Below are 24,777 nucleotides of genomic sequence, written 5' to 3' on the forward strand. Positions count from 1 at the left end.
ACTATGTTGTCTGGTGTGTAGTCTCAATTTAAATTCCATTAATTTCTCCTTTGCTACCTACTTGGGTAGGTGATTTTCTTGGCTATTTTCTATGAGTGTTCATTGAAAAAAATTTTTTTTTTGTGGGAGAGAATTTTTGTCTTGAACATAAAGCTAAGTTTCTCCTTTCCCCATTTATGAAAAGTGATCAGAAATTTAGCTTTAAACTGGAAATGGCTAAAATGGAAGCATATGCCCTGTAATACCAATATAAAGGAGAGTTGAGTATAATTTATCAAAATTTTTTTGGGAATCTTCATGTTGTTATAGTGAAATCACTTTTAAAGGCTCATATATATTAATTTAAGTTTGCTAAGGAATTTACTTATGAAATTCCTAAAATGAAATGCTCAAATCAGAATGGAGTTCATGGTGATTTAATTACAACAGGAGTAAGAGAGAAGGAGAGGGAGAGAAGCAAAGAAGGGGAAAGGAAAAAGGTTGACTCAACCTTCTGGCAGAGCCCAAGGGAGTTTAGGCCAGAAGGCCAAGAAGAAAGGAGAATCAGTCCTTGACTCACATGACCAATCTAAAGGAAAGCTGTCTGCAGGCCTCCTCTCTGCTCAAGTTCCTAGCACCAACTGGCCCCTAGCTCTGTCCCCAGGAAGCGAGCAAACTCCAGAGTCTGCTCTCTACCTCACTTCCTGTGCCTCACAAGTGCCAATGGTGGCTCAAGCTTGGCTTAGGACAGCCCAGGTCGGCAGTTAGTTATTTCTGATTTGTAATTGACTAGCACATACCCTAATAGTGTGGCTGTGCACAATTTTGGGTGCTAGACCAAGCAAGATGGAGATTTTAAAAATCACAATGTATAGTATCAAAAAATGCAGAACAGAGATGTACCACTGTGAAATTCTTTGCATTGTTAGGGATAGAGGAAATTATAGTTGAAGGACTCACCACAATGGAATGTCTTTTGATTACTCAGTTGTTTATTGCTCTCAAATCTTAGACAAAACAAAACACTGGCTTTCCATTCCTCATCTAATTTTGGTTTCTTAATTGGCAAAATTGGATTCTTATACTTTGATTTGCAAAGGATTATTATCTTTTGTTTTACTAACAAATCTATCACTGGGGGGTAATTTCTTCTATGGCTTCTTTAGCTAATGGATATTGCTGTATTGGAGCTAGACCACCACTGGTTGTAATTTTGACTGGCATAGCTGATTTTAGCAAGCCCACATTGGTGGAATATGTTGGCCAGAGAGCTTCTGGCACATCTGTAGGTATTGTGTAAATCTGATGTTTTTGTTTTTCCATTTCTTGTTTGTCTAAAAATAATTCTGGAAACAAATTTATTTATTCTTTTTGTAATTTGAGTGAAATTTCCCCATGTTGGGTACAAACTTTTGTGGTTTTCAGGTTGCCTAGTAGATTTCTATTAGGTTCATAGGGGAGTTTGGCATTAGGAGAAATGAATACTTCACAGACAACAGACATATTGACACCATTCTTGATGACAGCATTTTTACTTGAAAGGAGTTCCAGAAATTCCTACCACATTCATTGAGCCTATTGAATTATAGTCTGTATCAGATGTATTAATTAAAATGATCTCAATGCTCCAGTTTCTAACAAATAATCATAAATTGTATTTCTGATTTTAAGTATTACATGTGGTTCTGTGCTGTTCAGGAGAGAATGAACTGGGGTAATAGGTGAAAGTATTTCTGGGTCTGGAAATTAAAATTTTCAGTATTAAATTATATAGTCCTTTCTCTCCTGTTATACCTACATAATGGACCATGTGGCCCCTTCTGGGATTCAGCACTGAGAAACATTTGCATTTTGATTCTGGGTATTGCATGGGCATGCACCATTCCTAAAGTACTGTAAAATTCATTTACTTCATTCTGGTTATTATTTCTAGCATATCCATTTCCATTTCTAAAATTGCTTTGGTTGTAAGTATTGTAATTATTATTATTATTATTACATCAAAAATTATTATTGCCACTTCTAAAATTATTGTTGCCCCTAAAGTTGGCCTCATTATTCCTGAAATTCCTAAATATTTGACGCCAACATCTGCAGTGAAGCATTAGATGCCTTCCTTTCCCACAGAGATAATAAGATGGTGCTTGGTTGTTATATTGTCTTTGATCAGTAAATTGTCTCTGATTCTGATATTCCCTGACAACTGCTAACTCAACAGTTATCTCTCCTTTCTCAACCTTATCCAGTTTGCTTCTTAATGTCCTTATTTCTTTCCTTAATTCTTCTACTAATTCTGTATTATCTTTATCATTTTTCTCATGATGACCTGAGTAAACATACATTGCAATAGTCTTAATTCATCCAAGTCTATCTCCATTTAGTTAGAGCAATGAAGATTGAAGTATAATTTTTACTACAATGTAGGAGTTTTTTACAAATTGCCTCTTAAGATGGCAAATGTTCCTTTCTCTAGAAATTTCTAGGTCAATGTACCATTCCCCCAAATCAATTAATGTATCCATGAATTTTGATGGATTCACTTTTATTTCTTTTCTTATCTTTTCAAACTTATTCCAGGTTCCCAGACTGTCTGAGCATGCCCTCATTGCCTTTATAACTGCTTTAATAGCCTTTAACAATGTCTTTTAATATCTCTCATTATTCATACCCCACCCTGAATCTCTCTGTGGCTAATCCACTGAAGTCCAGAGTTCATCAGTTATCCTAATTACTTTTTCCTTTACTCTTGTAGTTAGAAGTTCCTCCATTAACAAAATCAATCCAACTATTTGAATATCTTTCTATCTTTTTTATAACAACTATCAGTTCCTCCTCAAAGGAAGGAGTACCATATTTGAACCCTTCCATGTCAGCTAGAGAGAATGGCCTATGCTTCTTAATATTTAACAATTCATGGTCTGGGGTAAATGTTGACACTTCATGAAGAGGAAAAAAGGTCATATCTTTGTTGGTTTTTAAGTTTCATTTAACTATTTTGTTATCAGTATTAGTGGTGGGTTTGCTTTCGTTTGATAATACATAATTTTGTCTAGCAATTTTGTCATTTTGGGAGCAGATAGTTTCATGAAATTGTATGATACATTCATCCTTGTTTCAGTTTGATCTTTTCAGAGGCATCAGCAACAGGTGGAAAGAACACTTCAGTCAGCTTCTCAACCGACCCTCTTCAGTCAACCAAAGCTCCCTTGACCAGATCCCCCAAAACCACACCATTGAACAACTTGGCTTCCCTCCTTCAACAGAGGAAGTCCAAAAAGCCATTAAACAAACTAGCACAGGCAAGGCACCCAGTAAAGATGGGATCCCAATTGAGGTGTACAAGGCCTTAAAGGGAAAGGCTCTTCAGGCATTCTACATAGTGCTGACCAGCATATGGGAAGAGGAAGACATGCCCCCAGAACTCAGAGATGCCTCCATCGTAGCCCTATACAAGAACAAAGGCGCCCAAGCAGCCTGTGACAACTACAGAGGCATCTCACTACTCTCCACTGCCTGAAAGATCCTTGCCCTGGTTATACTCAACAGACACCTGTCATCTGTTTCAGAGCAGAACCTGCCTGAATCACAATGTGGCTTCCGACCAGATCGCAGCACCATCGACATGGTCTTCATGGTGAGGCAAATGCAGGAAAAATACCTTGAGCAGAACCTGGGTTTCTACATTGTTTTCATAGACCTGACAAAGGAGTTCAACACAGTGAACAGGGATGCATTGTGGGTGATCCTCAGCAAGCTTGGTTGCCCAGCAAAATTTGTCAAACTGATCCAGCTCTTTCATGTCGACATGACAGGGAAAGTCCTATCTGGTGGAGAGACTTCTGATCGCTTCAACATCTCCAATGGTGTGAAACAAGGCTGTGTCCTCACTCTGGTACTATTCAACCTATTTTTCTCCCAAGTATTATGACATACTGTGATGGATCTAGACCTGGGCGTCTACAACAAATACTGACTGGATGGCTCACTATTTGACCTTCGCCGCCTGACTACAAAAACAAAGACAACAGAGAGACTCATCCTGGAAGCTCTCTTTGAAGATGACTGTGCTCTCATGGCCCACCAAGAAAATCACCTTCAAACCATTGTGGACAGGTTCTCTACAGCAACAAAACTGTTTGGCCTGACTATCAGCCTGAGAAAAACAGAGGGGCTGTTTCAACCTGCACAAGGGAGCCCAACTAACCATCCATGCATTACAATCGATAGCACATAGCTTTCTAAGGTCAATACTTTCAAGTACCTGGGCAGCACCATTGACAACAACGGGTTCCTAGAACACGAGATTAATGCCAGGATCCAAAAGGCCAGCCAGGCACTCAGGAGGCTACGCTCTAAAGTCCTCCAACACAGCAGTTTAAGCACTGCAACAAAGCTCAAAGTGTACAACGCGGTGGTCCTCAGCTCGCTCCTGTATGGTTGCAAGACATGGACACTGTACCTGAAGCCCATGAAACAACTGGAGCAATTCCACCAACACTCTCTCCAGTCAATCATGAGGATCCGATGGCAGGACAGAATCACCAACAAGGAAGTCCTCGACAGAGCCAACTCCACCAGCATCGAAGTCCTGGTCCTCAAAACCCAGCTATGATGGTCTGGACACGTCATCCACATGGACACACAGTGAATACCAAGGCAGATATTCTATAGTGAACTGTCAGCTGGACTCAGGAAACAAGGCCAATCAAAGAAAAGATTCAAGGATCAGCTAAAGTCAAACTTGAAGTGGGCTGGCATTACACCAAAGCAACTAGAACCTGCTGCCTCTGTCAGAAGCAGCTGACAAACCCACATTAACCATGCCACTGCCACTTTTGAAGATGAACGACGTCGACGTCTTGCCGCTGCACGTGAACGCTGACACTAGGCCACAGCTGCACCTCCTATAACAACTGGTGCCCCATGCCCCATGTGCCACAAACTTTGCGCCTCAGCCTTTGGACTTCAAAGCCACATGAGGGTACACCGTAGATGAAACTGCCCAAAGACAATAGTCATACTCGATCACCGAGAGACTACCACTATTGTAAGGTACAAATGATATACATGCTTTAATCTCATAAATATAAAAAACAACCACAATTATTGGTACTAATTTGAAAATATCCAATATAGTGAGCTGCAATTTACCAAAGCAGTTGTTGGCCAAGGCAGGTACTGAAGATAATAAAGGACATCTTCTGTTAGTATTTGAGCCACTGTCTCAACTACCATGGCTTTTCATCTCTGTTTTCTAACACTGACTATTCTACAGAAGATTGCAGGTTATTACAAATCCTTTTGGCTTGCCAAGCTGTTCTTACCTTTATTGATCTTAATGGTGTTATTGATTATTGATAGCTGGATGGTATTGTCCAGCTGTTATAAGTAACTAAAGCTGGCATGGTCCAAACCATTATAAGTAAAATTAATCTTGACTATTAGTGAACATTATTAACAAAATGATAATGGACAGTTATTATAATAAGCAAAAACTGTCAGAGATTAGACTGAATTTCAGGAGGTAGATGGATAGTCTGGAGCAGTTTAATTCAACCCTACTTTATTTCTGGTTGAGGTAGGATTAGGAAGGAGGATAAAATATTAAAAATTAGTAATTTTTTTTTTTTGTAAATTGTATTTAACAAGTTAATTTAGAATATTTTTCCTTTATTACAAGAGCCATGTTCTTTCCCTCCCCTCCCCTGATTCCCTCCCATAGCCGACACTCAATTCCACTGGGTTTTACATGTATCCTTGATCAAAACCCATTTCCATGTTGGTGATGTTTACACTAGGATGTTCTTTCAGAGTCTATATCCCCAAACATATCCCCATCAACCCATGTGATTAAGCAGTTGTTTTTCTTCTGTGTTTCTACTCCCACTATTTTTCCTCTAAATGTGGATAGTGTTCTCTCTCATAAATATCTCAAATATTTTTCTGGATCATTGCATTTCTACTACTAGAGAAGTCCACTACATTCGATTGTGCCACAGTGTATCAGTCTCTGTATACAATGTTCTCCTGGTTCTGCTTTTTTCACTCTGCAACAATTCCTGAAAGTCATTCCAGTTCACATATAATTCCTCCAATTCATTATTCCTTTGGGCACAATAGTATTCCATCACCAACATATAACACAAATTGTTCAGCCACTCCTCAATCAGAGAGCATGCCCTCAATTTACAATTTTTGCTACCACAAAGAACGCAGCAAGGAATATTCTTGTACAAGTTTTTTTTTTTTCTCCTTATTATCTCTTTGGGGAATAAACACAGCAGGATATGACTGAATCAAAGGGCAGACAGTCTTTCAGCATCCTTTGTGCATAGTTCCAAATTTCCCTCCAGAAAGATGAAATCAATTCACAATTCCACCAGCAATGCATTAATGTCCCAATTTTGCCACATACTCTCCAACATTCATTACTTTCCTTTGCTATTATGTTAGCCAATCTGCTAGGTATGAAGTGATAACTCAGAACTGTTTTGATTTGCATTTCTCTGATTATAAGAGATTTAGAACACATTTTCATGTGCTTATTAAAAGTTTTGATTTCTTCATCTGAAAATTCCCTATTTATGTCCCTTGCCCATTTATTAATTGGGGAATGGCTTGATTTTTTTGTGCAATTGGTTTAGTTCTTTATAAATTTGAGTAATTAGACCTCTGTCAGAGGTTATGCAGATTCCCCCCCCCCAATTTGTTATTTCCCCTCTTATTTTGGTTGCATTGGTTTTGTTTGTACAAAAAATTTTTCATGAAATCTAAATTATCTATTTTACATTTTCTATTTTTTCCAACTCTTGCTTGTTCTTAAATTCTTTCCTTTCCCAAAGATCTGACAAGTATACTATTCTGTGTTCCTGCAATTTACTTATAGTTTTCTTCTTTTTATTCAAGTCATTTACCAATTCTGAATTTATCTTGGTGTAGGGTGTGAGATGTTGATCCAAACCCAATCTCTCCCACACTATCTTCAAATTTTCCCAGCAGTTTTTTTTTCAAATAGCCGAATTTTATCCCAAAAGCTGTGAACTTTGAGTTTATCAAAGATAGTCTTGCTGAGGTCACTTACCCCAAGTCTATTCCTCAGATCCTCCTTTCTGCCTCTTACCAAGGTTTTTGTTTTAAACCCTTACCTTCCATCTTGGAGTCAATACTGTGTATTGGCTCCAAGGCAGGAGAGTGGTAAGGGCTAGGCAATGGGGGTCAAGTGACTTGCCCAGGGTCACACAGCTGAGAAGTGTATGAGGCCAAATTTGAACCCAGGACTTTCTGTCTCTAGGTCTGACTCTCAATCCACTGAGCCACCCAGCTGCCCCCTCTCTTACCAAGTTTTAATGATCACTGCTTTATAGTATAGTTTGAGATCTTGTACTGCTAGGCCACCTGCCTTCACATTTTTTCATTATTTCCCTGGATATCTTTGTTCTTTTGTTCTTCCAAATAACCTGTGTTATATTTTTTTTCTAATTCAATAAAAAAGGTTTCTTTGTAGGCACTGAATAAGTAAATAAGCTTGGGTGGGATTGTCATTTTTATTTTGTTAGCTAGTCCTACCCATTTGCAATCAATATTTTTCCAGTAATTTAGATCTAGTTTTAATTGTGTGGAAAGTGTTTTGTAGTTGTGTTCTGTAAGGATGATATTAGAAAATAAGTACAGTTTTCTTAGTTTAGATATAAGAAGTAAAGTGACTGGCTTGAGAAAAAGAACTGGAGTTTGAAGCAGAGCTGAGAGAGCCTATTGATTTCTGATGTGACAGTTATAACCATTTTTCTGTGTCAATTACTCTGGCAGTTGGGAGTTACTATCTGGCATTTGGCAGAGACACACTCTCAGAGACTCTCTCAGGAATGGAGGATGTAACATCTTTGCCTCTTTCTCTGTCTGAGGGAAAGAGAGAGTTAACATCTTTGCTTCTCTCTGTGTCTGAGGGAAAGGTCTGAAAGAGCTCGGTGTTTTCCTTTCCCAAGTTGGGACAGCATACCATTGGGTGCATACATGTTGATTCCTGATATTTCCTCATAGTCTATACTGCCTTTTATCAGGATGCATTTCCTTCCCTATCTCTTTTAACTACATCTATTTTTACTTTGGCTTCATCAGATGTCCTGATTGCAACTCCTGCCTTCTTTTTCTCAGTTGAGGCCCAATAAATTTTGCTCCAAGCTTTAATCTTTACCCTGTCAGTGTCTACCCAACTCATGTCTGTTTCCTGTAGACACCATATGGTAGGATTTTGGTTTTTAACCCTCTCTGCAATTTACTTGTGTTTTTTGTTATGAGTTCATCCAATTCACATTAAAAGTTATGATTACCACTTGTGTATTCCCCAACATTTGGTATTTCTCCTAGTTCTGCCCTTTCTTCTTTCACCATATGTTTTTTAAACCAGTGATTTCCTTTCCATCAGTCCCCTAAACCCACCTGTATTATACTTCCATTTCTGCCCCCTCCCTCTTTGTTCCTTTCTTATTTTTTTGTTTCTTTTAAGTTTCCTCCCCCCTTTCCTTTCCCTCCTCTTTTGTACTCCTTACCCCACTCACCCCTATGGTTTTTCCCATATTACTTTCCCTTTAGGGTAAGATAGAATTTGATACCCCAGTGGATCTAGATGCTCTTTTTTCTCAGAATTGATTAAACTGAGATTAAGGTTTAAGTATTACCCATTAGCACTCTCTTCCTCTCCCTCTTCTAAGAGAATTCTTCCCCTCCCCTTCCCATGTGCCTCTTTGTGTGATATAGATTATCATATTTATCTTATTCCTTCAAGTTTCTCTTGGTGCCATCTTCTATTCCCCCCTCCCTTTTTCTTCTTTTACATATCATCTTATACCACTTATTACTACAATATCTACCTGTGAATGGTCCTTCTAATTGCTATAATAGTGAATATAATTTTTGAGAGTTACAATAACATTTTTGATATATTAATATAAACAATATGCACTTTTTGAAACCCTTAAAGAAGTAAATTTAAATTAAAAAAACTTTTTTCCCTTTCCCCTCTTTTTCTTATATATCTTTTCATGTTTCTTTTGATTTTTATGTTTGAATATCCAACTATCCATTTAGTTCTGGTCTTTCTTTATAAATACATAGAAATCTTCTATTTTGTTGAATTCCCATACTTCCCCCTGGAAGTATATAGTCAGTTTTAATGGGTAGGTGATCCTTGTTTGAAGACCCAAATCTCTTACCTTTCTGAATATCATATTCCAAGCCTTGAGGTCCTTTAGTGTAGAAGTTTCATATTCTGTGTAATGCTGATTGGTGCTCCTTGATATCTGAATTTTCTCTTTTTTTTTTTTTGGTTTCTTGTAAAATTTTCTCCTTAGCTTGGAAGTTCTTGAAATTGGCTATTACATTTCTGGGGGTTACCATTTGGGGATTTAGTGTAGAGGGTGTTCTATGAACTCTTTCAATGTCTATTTTGTCCCCTTCTTCAATAATACCAAGGCAATTTTCTCTATGATTTCGTGTGGTATGATGGCAAGATTTCTGTTTATTTCTGGGTTTTCAGGTAGACCAATGTTTTTAAAATTGTCTCTTTGAGACTGGTTTTCCTGATATATCATTTGGTTAATAAGATATTTCATATTTTCTTTTATTTTGTCAGTCTTTTGACTTTGCTTTATTAATTATTTCTGTTTTGCAAGATCCTTGGCTCCAAATTGCTTAATTCTGACCTTTAAGGACTGGTTTTCTTCTATAATCTTTTGATTTTCTTTTTTGGTTTGGTCTATCTTTTTTTTTTGTGGCTTCCACATTTTTCTCCAATTTGGAGTTCATGTCCTTTAAATTGATATTTTCTTTTTCAACTATTTTGCACTTTTCTTGCCAAAATTCTTCCATCTTTTTGATAATCTCTGACTTAAATTGTTGAAGAGCTTGTGGCCAATTTCCATTTTGGGGAAGGTTTGGGTGCATTTAATTGCATATCTTCTTCTGCTATTTCCCCTGTAGTCTGGGTTTTTCCTCCATAAAAATTATCGAGGGTAAAAAACACATGTAAAACACAGTGGAATTATGCATTGGATTGGGAGGAGTTTGGGTGATGGGAGGGAAAGAACATGATTTTTGTAATCCTGGAAAAATGCTCTAAATTAATCAATTGTATAAAATTTAAAAAATTTAAAAATCTATATAATAAATTATCCAGGGTCAATGCCTTCCTCTTGTTTTTCTTGGTGTTAGGAAGCTGTCTTTTCTAGGTATTTTTTGCAATCACTATGGAGGTTTTTCCTTCCCTTTCCCATCAGAATTCTGAGTGCGTAGAACAGGCTTTCTGTGTATGGAGCTAAGGAGTGAAATTTTTGGCTCAGGCCATCTCTTGAGTCTCTGGAACTTCTACTCTTTACTGCACTTCTCTGCACTATCTGTGAGTGGCCAAGGTCTGAACTCTTCAACCTGCTGGGGTCTCAGTTCCAGCTGCTCTCAAGGGTAGGTTTTTGTGGTCTTAGTCAATTACCAAGGAGTTAGATGTGCCCCTCACTCACTCACTGATTCTAGCTCACTAATTCTGACTCTGGCTCTGTAGGTGGGTTGGTAGAGGGTTGATTAGCTCACATTTTGGTGGAAGCTATTTCACCCCCTTATAGTGTGGAAATGCCCAAATTCCACATATCTTGAATTCTGCGCTCTATTGTATAGTCTCTTCATTCATATGAAGTTGTTTTTTTTGGCCTTTTCATATAGTCTATATTGGTAGGTGGTGAGAAGAGGAAGAGTCCTAGGTCTTTACTGATGCCATTGTGAATTTTAAAACTACTCCACCCTACTCAGGCTGTACTTTAGAAGATCTGATTTAGATATTTCCTGATTAGTAATAATGGAGATACTTGGTTTAACAGAATTAAGTCTTGGGAACTATATATTTCTCCACCCTACTTAGTTTAACAAGGTTAGGATGCCTGCACCATACTCAAAGATTTAATTATCGGGGGAAATGGCCTTCAACAGACATGTGCAGAAATAGTGGACAGACCCCTGGGCTGTCCTAAGTAAAGCTAAGATATCATTTGTACAGCTGAGACACAGAAAAGTGACATAAAACCAACTATATAAGGTACGTCACTTGCTCTCTCTCCCTCTTTCCCTGGAGAGGCAACCCTGGCTGGCAAAGTGCTAAGCATTCCAACATCTTGGTGTGGTGGCAGCTATTGTCTGGGTTTGGCTGTGAGTTTGCCCTTGAACTGATTCAGGTTCAGGCATCTTGGCTGATTCCTTTGGAGTTCAGGCTGCTTCTCTCCTTATTACTCTTCAAAACTTTATCTTCCTAGAGCCTGTGGTCTTCCTCTTGGCACTAGCATGGAGGGAGAAATCCTATACCCTTTTCCTTCTTTCTTCTTCTTCATTTCTTTCCCCCAGATAAATTAAATAACCATAAATTTCCAGTTGACTTGTGTAAAAATTAAATTAGTCTCTCTACTAAAAGTATTATATTTTAGAGGTTTATTAAAGATTATTAGAAATCAAGGATAAAGAAATACAAAATAAGAAGGCACATGCCTAGAGCACTAGCCCATTTACAATTCACTTACTACATCTTGAGAGCCACATTTGTTTAGAAGCGGAAGCAGAGAGCGAGACCAAGTAGGCGGTACAGTCAGTTTAAATACAAATTTTGTTCTCAGCCCAGGTGGGGATTCAGGTGATATTATAGTGAATTCTGGGAACTTCTACGGACTTATGGGGATTGAAGTCTGGGGTTCAAATCTCCATTTATATACTTGGTTATGTTTCTTTTATATTTGTGATATCCATGGCGACCAAGTAATTAATATAATTTAGGTCACAATGCTAAATTTTTCTTTACACCATGTTTATCTGGAAGTCACAAAGTAAATATTAAGTAGGCTCTTTTAAATCCATTTTCAAAGTTTACATATCTCTTTATGCACCTCCTTGATCCTTTGTAGATGAACAAAATAATATTCAATTTTCATAAATTAATGATGGGGCTTATGTGTGTTCTTCATATCATTTAATTCTGCAAACTGTTCAAAGGTTGAATATGTTTTATTATTCATTGTAAGATTATATTTTAACCTGAATAAATCACTAATGATTAATGTATGAAAGCAATAGTTCTCATGATAATCAAAGCATTTTATAGGAGAAAATGGTAATAACATTAATAAATATTCAGAAGGTATATTTACTTTCTTTTTACAAACATGTAAACAAAGAGCCTTCCCTTTATTCATATGAATTTGGTTTTTTTGGGGGGGAGTTGAATTTTGAGATAGTCTATATTGGTAGATGTTGAAGAGAGGAAGAGTTCTGGGTCTACACTGCCTCCATGTTTACCCAGAAGTCCCAGAATTAGGTCCATATATGGAATCTATTACTCTTATTCTAATATCTAAATAAAACCCCCCAAAGTAACTCATCATAGAGTTTCTTCTTGTGCACCAAGGTGAACTTCCATTGAACTATGCTTACTCAGAGAACAAAAGATAATTTCTCTAACTATCTTATCCTAAGTTCAAATTAAATCTCTATATTCTTACAACAATTTATGCTGCTCAAAATATCAGTCTCTTTTCACAGACAAACTAAATGCAGCTTTTTCTCTCTCATTCAACTCCAAAGATCCCACTGTCTGTGTCAGTTCACAAAGCCAGCTCTCTCTGGCTCCCCCTTCTATTCCTCTTGAGAAAAAGCCTCGAAACTAGACCTTTTCTCTCAGAGTATTGAGGAGGAAAAACCCCTAAGTAACTAGACCTTTCATCACAAATCATAAGTTTTCTTCTTCAACCTCCTTAATATTCTTCTGTAACTCCAAAAGTCACCAAATGTCAGAGTCAGAGTTCAGACCAGCCACTCCTGGTCCCACTGACTGCTAGAGAACATGGAACCAGAAATCAGTTCTCTCTGTTCCACTATCTTAAAGGAGAGAGTGTAAAAGTCATAAACCCTTTCTCTGACCTAAAACCTGCTCTTAATGAAACTACATAAATCCTCATCACAATAACCTTCTCTTTATGAGGAGATGTGAATGGCAAAAATGTTGTTCTTAATCCCATCTTTCCTGGTTGGGAGTAAAAGGTAGAGGAAGAAGAAGCTTAGAGTTGTCTATTTTGTCTCCCTTAAAACCATTCAATGGCAAAACATCAACAGTAAACTTAGAGAAAAAAAAATTGAAAATCACAATAAACACATTACATAAGTTTTACAATGAAAATCAAACCAAATATTAAACTCACTTATGCGAATATACGTAACAATAGATATTAGTGAACTATGTACATAATTTATATATAGTACATACATATAAAATATACATGTATACTATATATGTGCACATATATACCCTTATATACAATTTGTATTTACACATAGTTTATGTATAAACATATGCTACAATACAATGAATGTATAATCCTATTATATACCCTATTTATATATTTATAATTTTGTTTGATGTGTTGTGTAATGTGTGATGCAATGTAAATCAATATCTAATTTGCTAATCTTACTTAATATTACCCAGCTAATCCCTATCTTCAAAATACTAACTAAATTTCTATACCTAAACTAAATGTAAGTATGTAACTATATTTTGTTAGTGAATAACATATCTATAGCTAATCAAACATTGTTTCACTCATTTAAGTAGTGATTCAATGTAACCTAACCATGTTTATATTTTGTGTTTGTGTTTTATGTTGTTACTTTTGTTATGTCATGTTGTTTTGCTATTTAAATGTAAGTGTTAATATTATGTAAGAGTTATGTTACTGTTGTATGCAACATACTTACCCCTACTTTGGATCTTTCTTTTCTCACCTCCTCCTTGAATAATCTTTTGCAATTCCATAGTAGTAAATATATTTGTGTTTGTATGTGAATAAATGCTATGTTATCATTTACTATAAAAAAAAACATTCAATGACATTCCCATACTACATGTGGGGAGCAGTCTCAGTATGTGCAGGATGCTGAGGGTTTGCTGAAGCTTTATTATAGTTATTATAGATTTCTATATATAAAACCCCATTGGGGTAAATTAACCATCCAAGGGACTGACAGTGAGAGTAACCACATCTCATATCTGTTTTAAACACAGACCCATATATGTGCACATGCATATATATGTATTATATATATATATATATGTATATATATATATATATATATATATATATATATATATAGTCATCCAGGCATTAGGGGGAAGAGAGAGAGAGAGAGAGAGAGAGAGAGAGAGAGAGAGAGAGAGAGAGAGAGAGAGAGAGAGAGAGAGAGAGAGAGAGAGAGAGAGAGAGAGAGAGAGAGAGAGAGAAACAGAGAGAGAGAGAGACAGAGAGAGAGAGAGAGAGAGAGAGAGAGAGAAAGAGAGAGAGGGAAAGGGGATGGAGATAGAGACAGAGAGAGAGTAAAAGAGAGGAGAGGAAAGCATGGTGTTGGTGGAAAGGGGAAGAGAGACTAATATGAGGAGGAAATATCTCAGATCTCTATATACTTTAACATTTTCACACTTTTTTAAGGTTTGTGGATTCATGGATATGCTCATTGTATCACCAATGTGCCTTTAGATAACTTTAAGCATTAATAAATTTGACATTTGGCACCAAAGATTCCTAATATTGTCCTGATCACTAAATTGGAAAAAATGTAATATTTTTTGTGAAAATATAAAATATTTTTGGAAAAATATATCTATTAATGATATATACACATATATAATTAATATGATTAATAACATATCTACGTTATCCTTAATTTATTCAGTAAGAAATAAGTGAATTGAATATGTTGTTTGCTTGCAATTGAGATTCTGAGAATGATTAAAATTACACTTTTTAAAAGTGTGATTCCTTGTGACAATATAATTTCAACTTCATAATAACAGATGTTTGGGTATTGGGAAGTCTGCATTCTTTGCATATGCACATCTTATCTCTTGCTTATTGTACAGGAAGAGATATATTATGGATATGACCTTGACTACATATTATTTTTCAGCAGGACAGATGGCTGCAACCATCAACCAATAAACTCACTCGGGATATGCTTGTAAGGAAAGACATTGCTATATTTCATTAGTAAATTTTTAGCCTGAATAGGAGTTCAAAACATAGATTCTACAATTAGAAAATGAAGCAGTTAATATGAGAGCATGCTGACCATGTGGACAGCACAGATATATTGGAGTTTATTATGAGATTTTAAAATAAAATCTATCTAGATATATATTATAAAAATTGTGAAGAATTTCATCTCCACAATTTAGTTTAATGGAACTATATAGTCTTTTCTATTAGATGGCTATTCCAATGGTGCTGAACAAAATTTCCATGTGTATAATGATTCCATATGATTACAATCTGTATTGTTTCATAAGCCCTCCAGAAAAGGACTATCCATTACACTAGGAATACATTTTTTTAAATCTTTTTAACATTCTGTTGCTATCATGGCAACATTTAAGCTATTTATCTCATCTTTTAGTTTTGTTACATAACCAACCTATTCCCACATTAATAATTGCACATTTTAGAGATTATATATTCCATGAGATATTTCAAACAGAAATTATAATACAAATATACTAGAGCCCACTTAAGGCTTCAAGGTGTCTCCTTTATAAGGAATCTATTAGAAATTGCCCATTTATTGATAGCTTTTTTTTCCTTTTCTGTACACAAATCTTTAGCACATCACACAGTTTTGGGAGCATGAATCAAAAATTTAAAAAAATTTTTTTGATTGTTATTTTTGAGATCACTTATAATTTTGATTTTTTCAGATACTATTCTATTATTATTTGAAATTAATTCACATCACTAGGATAGATATTTCTTGCTTTTAAAAGGATGAGACATTATTTAACTCTTCCAGCAGATTCTTAAAGCCAATTCTGCCATTGGCTTTAATTTATTTAACCATGGATCCAATTCCTTCTTTATATATGGTAAATTTCTGAAGTTATAAATAAAAATTATTTAGGAGTCTTATTACTAGATTTGTAAGTATTTATTAGCAGTATTATTGTATGGGTTGGCAGGGATGGATACTGCTATGAAATCTTTTTTAATTAATGTTTTAAATCCTCTTTTAAATGGTACATTTTATGCCTTTTACTAGTTAGCAGATATTACCAAATAAAACATAGATTTCAACTCTGTTACCTTCTTCCTAATTGATTTGGGCCTGTTTGACTGACATTCCAAGCCTCAAGGGTAGGAGGAGCAACCAGAGCTAAACTTGAAGGTTGGTAGATGATATTATGATATTTTAGCTTGCAAGGATGAGAGGGAAGGAAACCCAAACAATCTTGAAGGGTCAAACAGAAGAATATAATAGAGGAAGAGGGGAGAACATCACAGTACAGCACTAGGCATCTTTGTACCCCTTCTTGGCCCTCTCTCCACATAAGTATGGAATTCACCTGGAATGCACAGGAAAGGAATATTCTGAGGGAGGGTAAAGAATTCTCAAGAATGGTAGTAGAACAATCCTCCATATATTCAATAAATCTAACAACCTGTGATATAATGACAATGGATTGTCCCTTCCAAGACCAGGACAATAATTCAGGCCATAAATGATAAGGACTCAAATTAGAGTAGCTATCTTAGTAGGAAAAAATGAGTAACATATTTTAGACATTGTCGAGATCTTAGAATAATGAATAGAACATAGGATTTGGTTTCCTTATCCATTATTTATCATTTATTAATTCTTTAAAACAGTTCTTTATATGTCTGAGAAAAGCAACATTTAGCATAGAAACTTACAGTATTCTTTTCAGTTATGATTACTAAATACATATTTCTCTCTATGCTATGTTCATCTGTTTAACCTTTTTTCTTTACTTTCATTTTCCCTAACAAAAGTGTTTTATTTGGACTACCATCTTCTTAAATTCCCTTCTATCAACCTTTCCTTACCTTTCCCTTTCCCTTCCTAGTTCCCTAAAGTATAAGATAGGTTTCTATATTCCACTTATTATGTTATTTAGTATTTGAGCCAAATATGAGAGTAAAGTTCAAATCTTGTCTACCACATCCTCATCTTCCCCTACACTGTAAAGTCTTTCTTGCACCTTTTCAATATGAGATAATTTACACTATTTTACTCATTCCTTCTCCCTTCTCCTATTGTATCCCTTTTTATCACTCACTAATGTTGTTGTTTTCATTATCATCATAGCCATTCTTCCTTCCCACCCCTTTATTTCATCAAAGTCAACTGACACCTGTTCCCTCTTATCTATGTATACCCTTCTAGTTGCCCTAATAATATGTCATAGTCTTGAAATCAAGCTGGCTCTTTAAAATTCTTTGTCATATTTCTAGATATTCACTATCTTTTAAGTTTTATTTTAAATATCAAGTTCCGGGATTACTATTTATATAATTTGTTCTCTTCCATTTTTGAAAATAAGAACAACATATATTCTCTTTCAGACTTGTGACAAATTTACTATTTTCCACTCTCTGTTGTGAGTAACTCATTGCATCTACCAGTCTTTTCAGCACCCTGGGAATGATATCAGCTGTTTTAATTAACTTGATTTCAACAAGGATAACTGTGCTCCCTTATCTGGGCTTCCATTTTTTGAAGCCATCTTAATTTTCTCCTTTTAATTCTAAAAATCATTCTCCTTTCCAGAGAAAAATAGAAGCAACTTCATATAGTATACTTCTGTCTTCTTCCTGCTATCAAACAATTCATTTCAACAATTAGACATCTGCCTTTAAGGATCTTTTTTGTTTTGTCCCAGAATAGTATAAAAAGGAATGCTTTGTCCAATTTTTTATGCTCTTATATTTTCTGGACAAAATCTGCTCATTCTTGGCATTAGTGCTATTGCTACAATTCTAATAAATTATTACAGTGATGACAATAATGACAAATTATAGAGACTTTCCTTTCTTAGGAGTTCTTAACCTAAGATTCAGAGATTCTCAAGGTGGATTTGGAGAGATTTTAGTAAATCCATGAACCTGTATGGTGAACCAATATTTTATTTTATTAACCTCTAACAGAAACGTAGTACTTTTAATAATTTTACATTTTTATTGATAGGATGTACCCATAAAATTTATTACATTGACAAAAGGTAGATGGTTCAAATAGTAAGAATGAACAATCATAATTATAATGAATTCAAAATCCTTCATAGTATTCCTTTGTTGTCAATTCTTTCTTCATGTATTCCAATCTTCTGTATTCTTATCTCAATTCTATAATAACTGATTCTTTCTCAGTAGCCCTTTTAAACAATGGTCTCATTTTCTCTTTATCCATTTTCCTTCTTTTTGTGTTCTTACAATTTTATTGTTAGGACTCCTCATCAACTATAGCCTCATTTGATCTGTAAAAATTTAGTCCATAGGATCCTGTCTTGTTGATAGTCTGACAGCACATAAACAACTCGCCCTGAAATAGCTACTCAATTTGGAAACATTTATTTCATGTTTATTGAGAGGCAAAAATTGATTTTTTAAAAAAATTTAATATCACCAAGTATCTGATTCTCCTGTTGAATAAATTATTCATACTGTACATTTGGGAAGTTTCTGAGTATTTTATATTCTTTTGGGAACTTTGACTTGTAAATGAAGAATTTTTTAATGCAGCAATAATAAACCTTTTCAAGACAGCATGACATGACTCTCCCCCCATGCAGTGTCAGGTTCACCCACCCCCCACCCTTACCCCATAGAGAGGAAACACTCCCATAGGGATGCTGGGCAGAGGGGTAGGTGATATGAAACAATGTCATCAGGGACAAGGGAAAGGGGAAAAGGAAGAGCTCTGCCTGAATCACTCTAACTTTTTAGTAATGAAATTCTAGTGCTAGGTTGATGCATGCCTACAGAGGGGACTCTGAGTACTGTCTTTGGCACATGCTCCTTAAGTTCATCTTCACTGGTTTAGTGCATATGATTTTTTGTTCACTTGATTCTCTTTTTTTTCACATGCATATTTTATATGAAAGAAATTATGTGTGAATGTTTCTTTCTTTTAAGTTGGCTTATACAAACTTGCTGAGATCTAGGTATAATTTATCTAATTTCTCTCTACAATAGACACTAAATATTTTTATATTGATAATTTTTGTTGTGTTTTTTTTTAAGTTACATTTTAGGAAATAGTATATCTTATTGATTTTGAGTATTTTATTAAAAAAAAAAACACTTTGCAAACAATGGAAGTAATGTGACTTCTAGAGTCAGAGTTTACATGTTCAGATCTTACATCTCACCTCTGCCATTTACTCCCAACATGATTTTTGCCAAATTACTCAATCTCTTTCTCCCCAATTTCCTTATATGCAAATATGGGGAAAGGGGGACTAAGTACTCCCAGTAATTAAATAGGTATGATTTTGTGTACTCTTACTTTTATTGGTAAATCCAATGATGCTTTCTTCATTCTTTTTATACTGTCAACAATATTATCTCTTCCCTCGAATGATTTTCAGAGAGGAAATGAATTCCTATCTTGGCTTTCATGACATTATTTTCTTAGGATACTTCCTAGATGTTTTAACTGCTTCCCTTTAGTTTCATTTGCTAGTACACACACACACACACACAAACACACACATAGAGATCTCTCTCTCTCTCTCTCTCTCTCTCTCTCTCTCCATATATATATATGTATATATATATATTCCTAAAATTGTTTAGTTATATGCCATATTTTCCATATTATCCTCTTTTTTTTCTATAGTGTGCTTCAAATCTTATTTTTAGGAATTCATCAATTCCTTTGGAATTAAATATCATCTTTACATTGAGGACTCCAAAATCTCCATTTTTATCTCTCCATTGAATTCAGAAGTCACACTACCAGCTGGGTATTGGAACTTGATCTCCTTTCCATATCTCAAACTCATTTCCAAAATTAATGTACATGCCCACCTTTTCCCTAAACTTTGTTGTTTCTATTGAGGATAAAACAAGCCTTTCAATATTTCATGTAGGAAACTTTGAAGTTACTTTTATTGATTTCATTACATAACTAATAAGCTGTCAAGTTTTGTCATTTGAATAAAAATAAATCATGCTATTATACATTTAGAAAGAGAAAAAAAATTTAGAAGTCATCATGCCCACTACTCTCACTTTAGAGGGGTGGAAAATAAGGCTTAAGGAAGTTAAATTATGCAGGAAATCACACAAGGGGTAAGTTTCAAGGTGGAGATTTGAACTCATAGGTAAGGATTCCAATTTCAATGCTCTATGCACTACACTAAGATATGTTAATTTTATGTGTTTGGACTTAATATATTAATTGGTGGACATCAGGGACTTAATTTCTTTTTTTTTATTTTATTTGATCATTTCCAAGCATTTACTCATTAAAGACATAGATCATTTTCTTTCCCCCCCCCCCCCATAGCTGACGCGTAAATCCACTGGGCATTACATGTTTTCTTGATTTGAACCTATTGCTATGTTGATAATATTTGCATTAGAGTGTTCATTTAGAGTCTCTCCTCTGTCATGTCCCCTCAACCGCACTATTCAGGCAGTTGCATTTCCTTGATGTTTCTACTCCCATAGTTTATCCTTTGCTTATGAATAGTGTTTTTTTTTCTCCTAGATCCCTGCAAATTGTTCAGGGACATTACACCGCCACTAATGGAGAAGTCCATTATGTTCGATTATACCACAGTGTATTAGTCTCTGAGTACAATGTTCTCCTGGTTCTGCTCCTCTCGCTCTGCATCACTTCCTGGAGGTTGTTCCAGTCTCCATGGAACCCCTCCACTTTATTATTCCTTTTAGCACAATAGTATTCCATCACCAACATATACCACAATTTGCTCAGCCATTCCCCAATTGATGGGCATCCCCTCGTTTTCCAGTTTTGGCCACCACAAAGAGTGCAGCTATGAATATTTTTGTACAAGTCTTTTTGTCCATTATCTCTTTGGGGTACAGACCGAGCAGTGCTATGGCTGGATCAAAGGGTAGATATTCTTTTGTTGCCCTTTGGGCATAGTTCCAAATTGCCCTCCAGAATGGTTGGATCAGTTCACAACTCCACCAGCAATGAATTAATGTCCCTACTTTGCCACATCCCCTCCAGCATTCATTACTTTCCTTTGCTGTTATGTTAGCCAATCTGCTAGGTGTGAGGTGATACCTAAGAGTTGTTTTTGTTTGCATCTCTCTGATTATAAGAGATTCAGAACACTTCTTCATATGCTTATTAATAGTTTTGATTTCTTTGTCTGAGAACTGCCTATCCATGTCCCTTGTCCATTTATCAATTGGAGAATGGCTTGATTTTTTTGTACAGTTGATTAAGTTCTTTATAAATTTGAGTAATTAAACCTTTGTCAGAGGTTTCTATGAAGATTTTTTCCCAGTTTGTTTTTTCCCTTCTGATTTTAGTTACATTGGTTTTGTTTGTGCAAAAGCTTTTTAATTTGATGTAGTCAAAATTATTTATTTTACATTTTGTGATTCTTTCTATGTCTTGCTTGGTTTTAAAGTCTTTCCCCTCCCAAAGGTCTGACATGTATACTATCCTGTGTTTACCCAATTTACTTATGGTTTCTTTCTTTATGTTTAAGTCACTCACCCATTTTGAATTTATCTTGGTGTAGGGTGTGAGGTGTTGATCTATTCCTAGTCTCTCCCACACTCTCTTCCAATTTTCCCAACAGTTTTTATCGAATAGTGGATTTTTGTCCCAAAAGCTGGGATTTTTGGATTTATCCTATACTGTCTTGCTGAGGTCACTTTCCCCCAGTGTATTCCACTGATCTTCCTTTCTGTTTCTTAGCCAGTACCAAATTGTTTTGATGACTGCTGCTTTGTAATATAGTTTAAGGTCAGGGACTGCAAGGCCCCCATCATATGTTTTTTTTTTTTCATTATTTCCCTGGATACCTTTGATCTTTTGTTCTTCCAAATGAACTTTGTTATGTTTTTTTCTAATCAGTGAAGAAGTATTTTGGTAGTTCAATGGGTATGGCACTAAATAGATAAATGAGTTTGGGTAGGATGGTCATTTTTATAATATTGGCTCGTCCTATCCATGAGCAGTTAATGTTTTTCCAATTGCTCAAGTCTAGTTTTAGTTGTGTGGAGAGTGTTCTGTAGTTGTGTTCATATAGTTCCTGTGTTTGTCTTGGGAGGTAGATTCCTAAGTATTTTATTTTGTCTAAGGTGATTTTGAATGGGATTTCTCATTCTAGTTCTTGCTGCTGAGCTGTGTTGGAGATATATAGAAAAGCTGATGAATTATGTGGGTTTATTTTGTATCCTGCAACTTTGCTAAAGTTGTTGATTGTTTCAATTAGCCTTTTGGTTGAATCTCTAGGATTCTTTAAGTAGAACATCATGTCATCTGCAAAGAGTGATAACTTGGTCTCCTCCTTGCCTATTTTGATGCCTTCAATTTCTTTTTCTTCTCTAATTGCTACTGCTAGTGTTTCTAGTACAATGTCAAATAGTAGAGGTGAAGATGGGCATCCTTGTTTCACTCCTGATCTTATTGGGAATGCGTCTAGTTTATCCCCATTGCAGATGATATTAGCTGATGGTTTTAGATATATACTGTTTATTATTTTTAGGAATGACTCTTCTATTCCTATGTTTTCTAGTGTTTTTAATAGGAATGGGTGTTGTATTTTATCAAAGGCTTTTTCTGCATCTATTGAGATAATCATGTGGTTCTTGCTGGTTTGCTTGTTGATGTGGTCAATTATGTGAATGGTTTTCCTAATATTGAACCAGCCCTGCATCCCTGGTATAAAACCTACTTGATCATGTTGGATGATCCTTCTGATCACTTTCTGGAGTCTTTTTGCTAGTATCCTATTTAAGATTTTTGCATCTATATTCATTAGGGAGATTGGTCTATAATTTTCTTTCTCTGTTTTTGGCCTGCCTGGCTTTGGAATTAGTACCATGTTTGTGTCATAAAAGGAGTTTGGTAGAACTCCCTCTTTGCTTATTATGTCAAATAGTTTGTATAGTATTGGGATTAACTGTTCTCTGAATGTTTGATAGAATTCACTGGTGAATCCATTAGGCCCTGGGGATTTTTTATTAGGAAGTTCTTTGATGGCTTGTTGGATTTCACTTTCTGATATGGGATTATTTAAGAATTCTATTTCCTCTTCTGTTAGTCTAGGCAGTTTGTATTTTTTGTATATATTAATCCATATCCCCTAAATTGGTGTATTTATTGCCATATAATTGGGCAAAGTAATTTCTAATGATTGCCTTAATTTCCTCTTCATCAGAGGTGCTGTCCCCCTTTTCAACTTTAATGCTGTTAATTTGCTTTTCTTCCTTCCTTTTTTTAATTAGATTGACCAGTACTTTGTCTATTTTGTTTGTTTTTTCAAAGTACCAGCTTCTTGTCTTATTTATTAAATCAATAGTTCTATCACTTTCTATTTTATTAATTTCTCCCTTAATTTTTAGGATTTCTAGTTTGGTTTTCTGCTGGTGGTTTTTAATTTGATGTCTTTCGAGTTTTTTCATTGGCATTTACAATTGATTGATCTCTGCTCTCCCTAGTTTGTTAATATAAGCATTCAGGGATATGAATTTACCTCTGATTACCACTTTGGCTGCATCCCAAAAGGTTTGAAAGGATGTCTCGCCATTGTCATTTTCCTCGATGAAATTATTAATTGTTTCTATGATTTCTTCTTTAACTAAACTGTTTTGGAGTAAAATATTGTTTAATTTCCAATTGGTTTTAGATTTGGTTTTCCATGTACCATTACTAATCATTATTTTTATTGCCTTGTGATCTGAGAAGGCTGCATTCATTATTTCTGCTTTTTTGCATTTGTGTGCTATGTTTCTGTGACCTAAAGTATGGTTAATATTTGTGAATGTGCCATGTGGTGCTGAGAAGAAGGTGTATTCCTTTTTATCCCTATTTATTTTTCTCCATATGTCTATCAATTCTATTTTTTCTAAGATTTCATTCACTTCTTTTATCTCTTTCTTATTTATTTTTTGATTTGATTTATCTAAATTTGATAATGGTTGGTTTAAGTCTCCCACTAATATGGTTTTACTGTCTATTTCTTCCTTCAATTCTCCTAGTTTCTCCATTAGAAATTTGGGTGCTATATTATTTGGTGCATTCATGTTGATTAATGATATTTCCTCATTGTTTAAAGTCCCTTTTAAGAAAACATAATTACCTTCCCTATCCCTTTTGATCAGGTCTATTTTTGCTTTGGCTTTATCAGATATCATGATTACCACTCCTGCCTTCTTTCTGTCAGTTGAGGCTCAGAAGGTCTTACTCCATCCTTTAATTCTGACCTTGTGGGTGTCAACCTGCCTCACGTGTGTTTCTTGAAGACAACATATGGTAGGGTTTTATATTCTAATGCATTCTGCTATTCGTCTACATTTTATGGGTGAGTTCATCCCATTCACTTTCAAAGTTATGATTGTCATTTGTGGACCCCCTGGCATTTTGATATCCTTCCCTAATTCTAAGCTTTTCTTCTTCGACTCTACCTTTTAGTCCAGTGATTTACTTTGAATCAGTCCCCCTTGTCCCCTCCCTTGATATGTTTCCCTTTTTAGTCCCTTCCTTTTGTTCTCTCCCCCTCCCCCCTCTCTTTCCCTCCTTTTTTCTTTTCCCTCTCCCCCTCCCCCCCTTGGTTTTCCCTTCTCCCTACCCTTGTTGGGGATGATAGTATTCCAGATCCCAATGGATCTGGATGTTTTTCCCTCTCAGAGTTGATTTCCCAGAGATTAAGGTTTAAGTAAAAAAACCCTTTCTTCCTCTCCTTCTTATAGGAGTTTTCTTCCCCTCCCCTTCCCATGT

Source organism: Monodelphis domestica, chromosome 3, assembly GCF_027887165.1.
Source record: "Monodelphis domestica isolate mMonDom1 chromosome 3, mMonDom1.pri, whole genome shotgun sequence".
NCBI lineage: Eukaryota > Metazoa > Chordata > Mammalia > Didelphimorphia > Didelphidae > Monodelphis > Monodelphis domestica.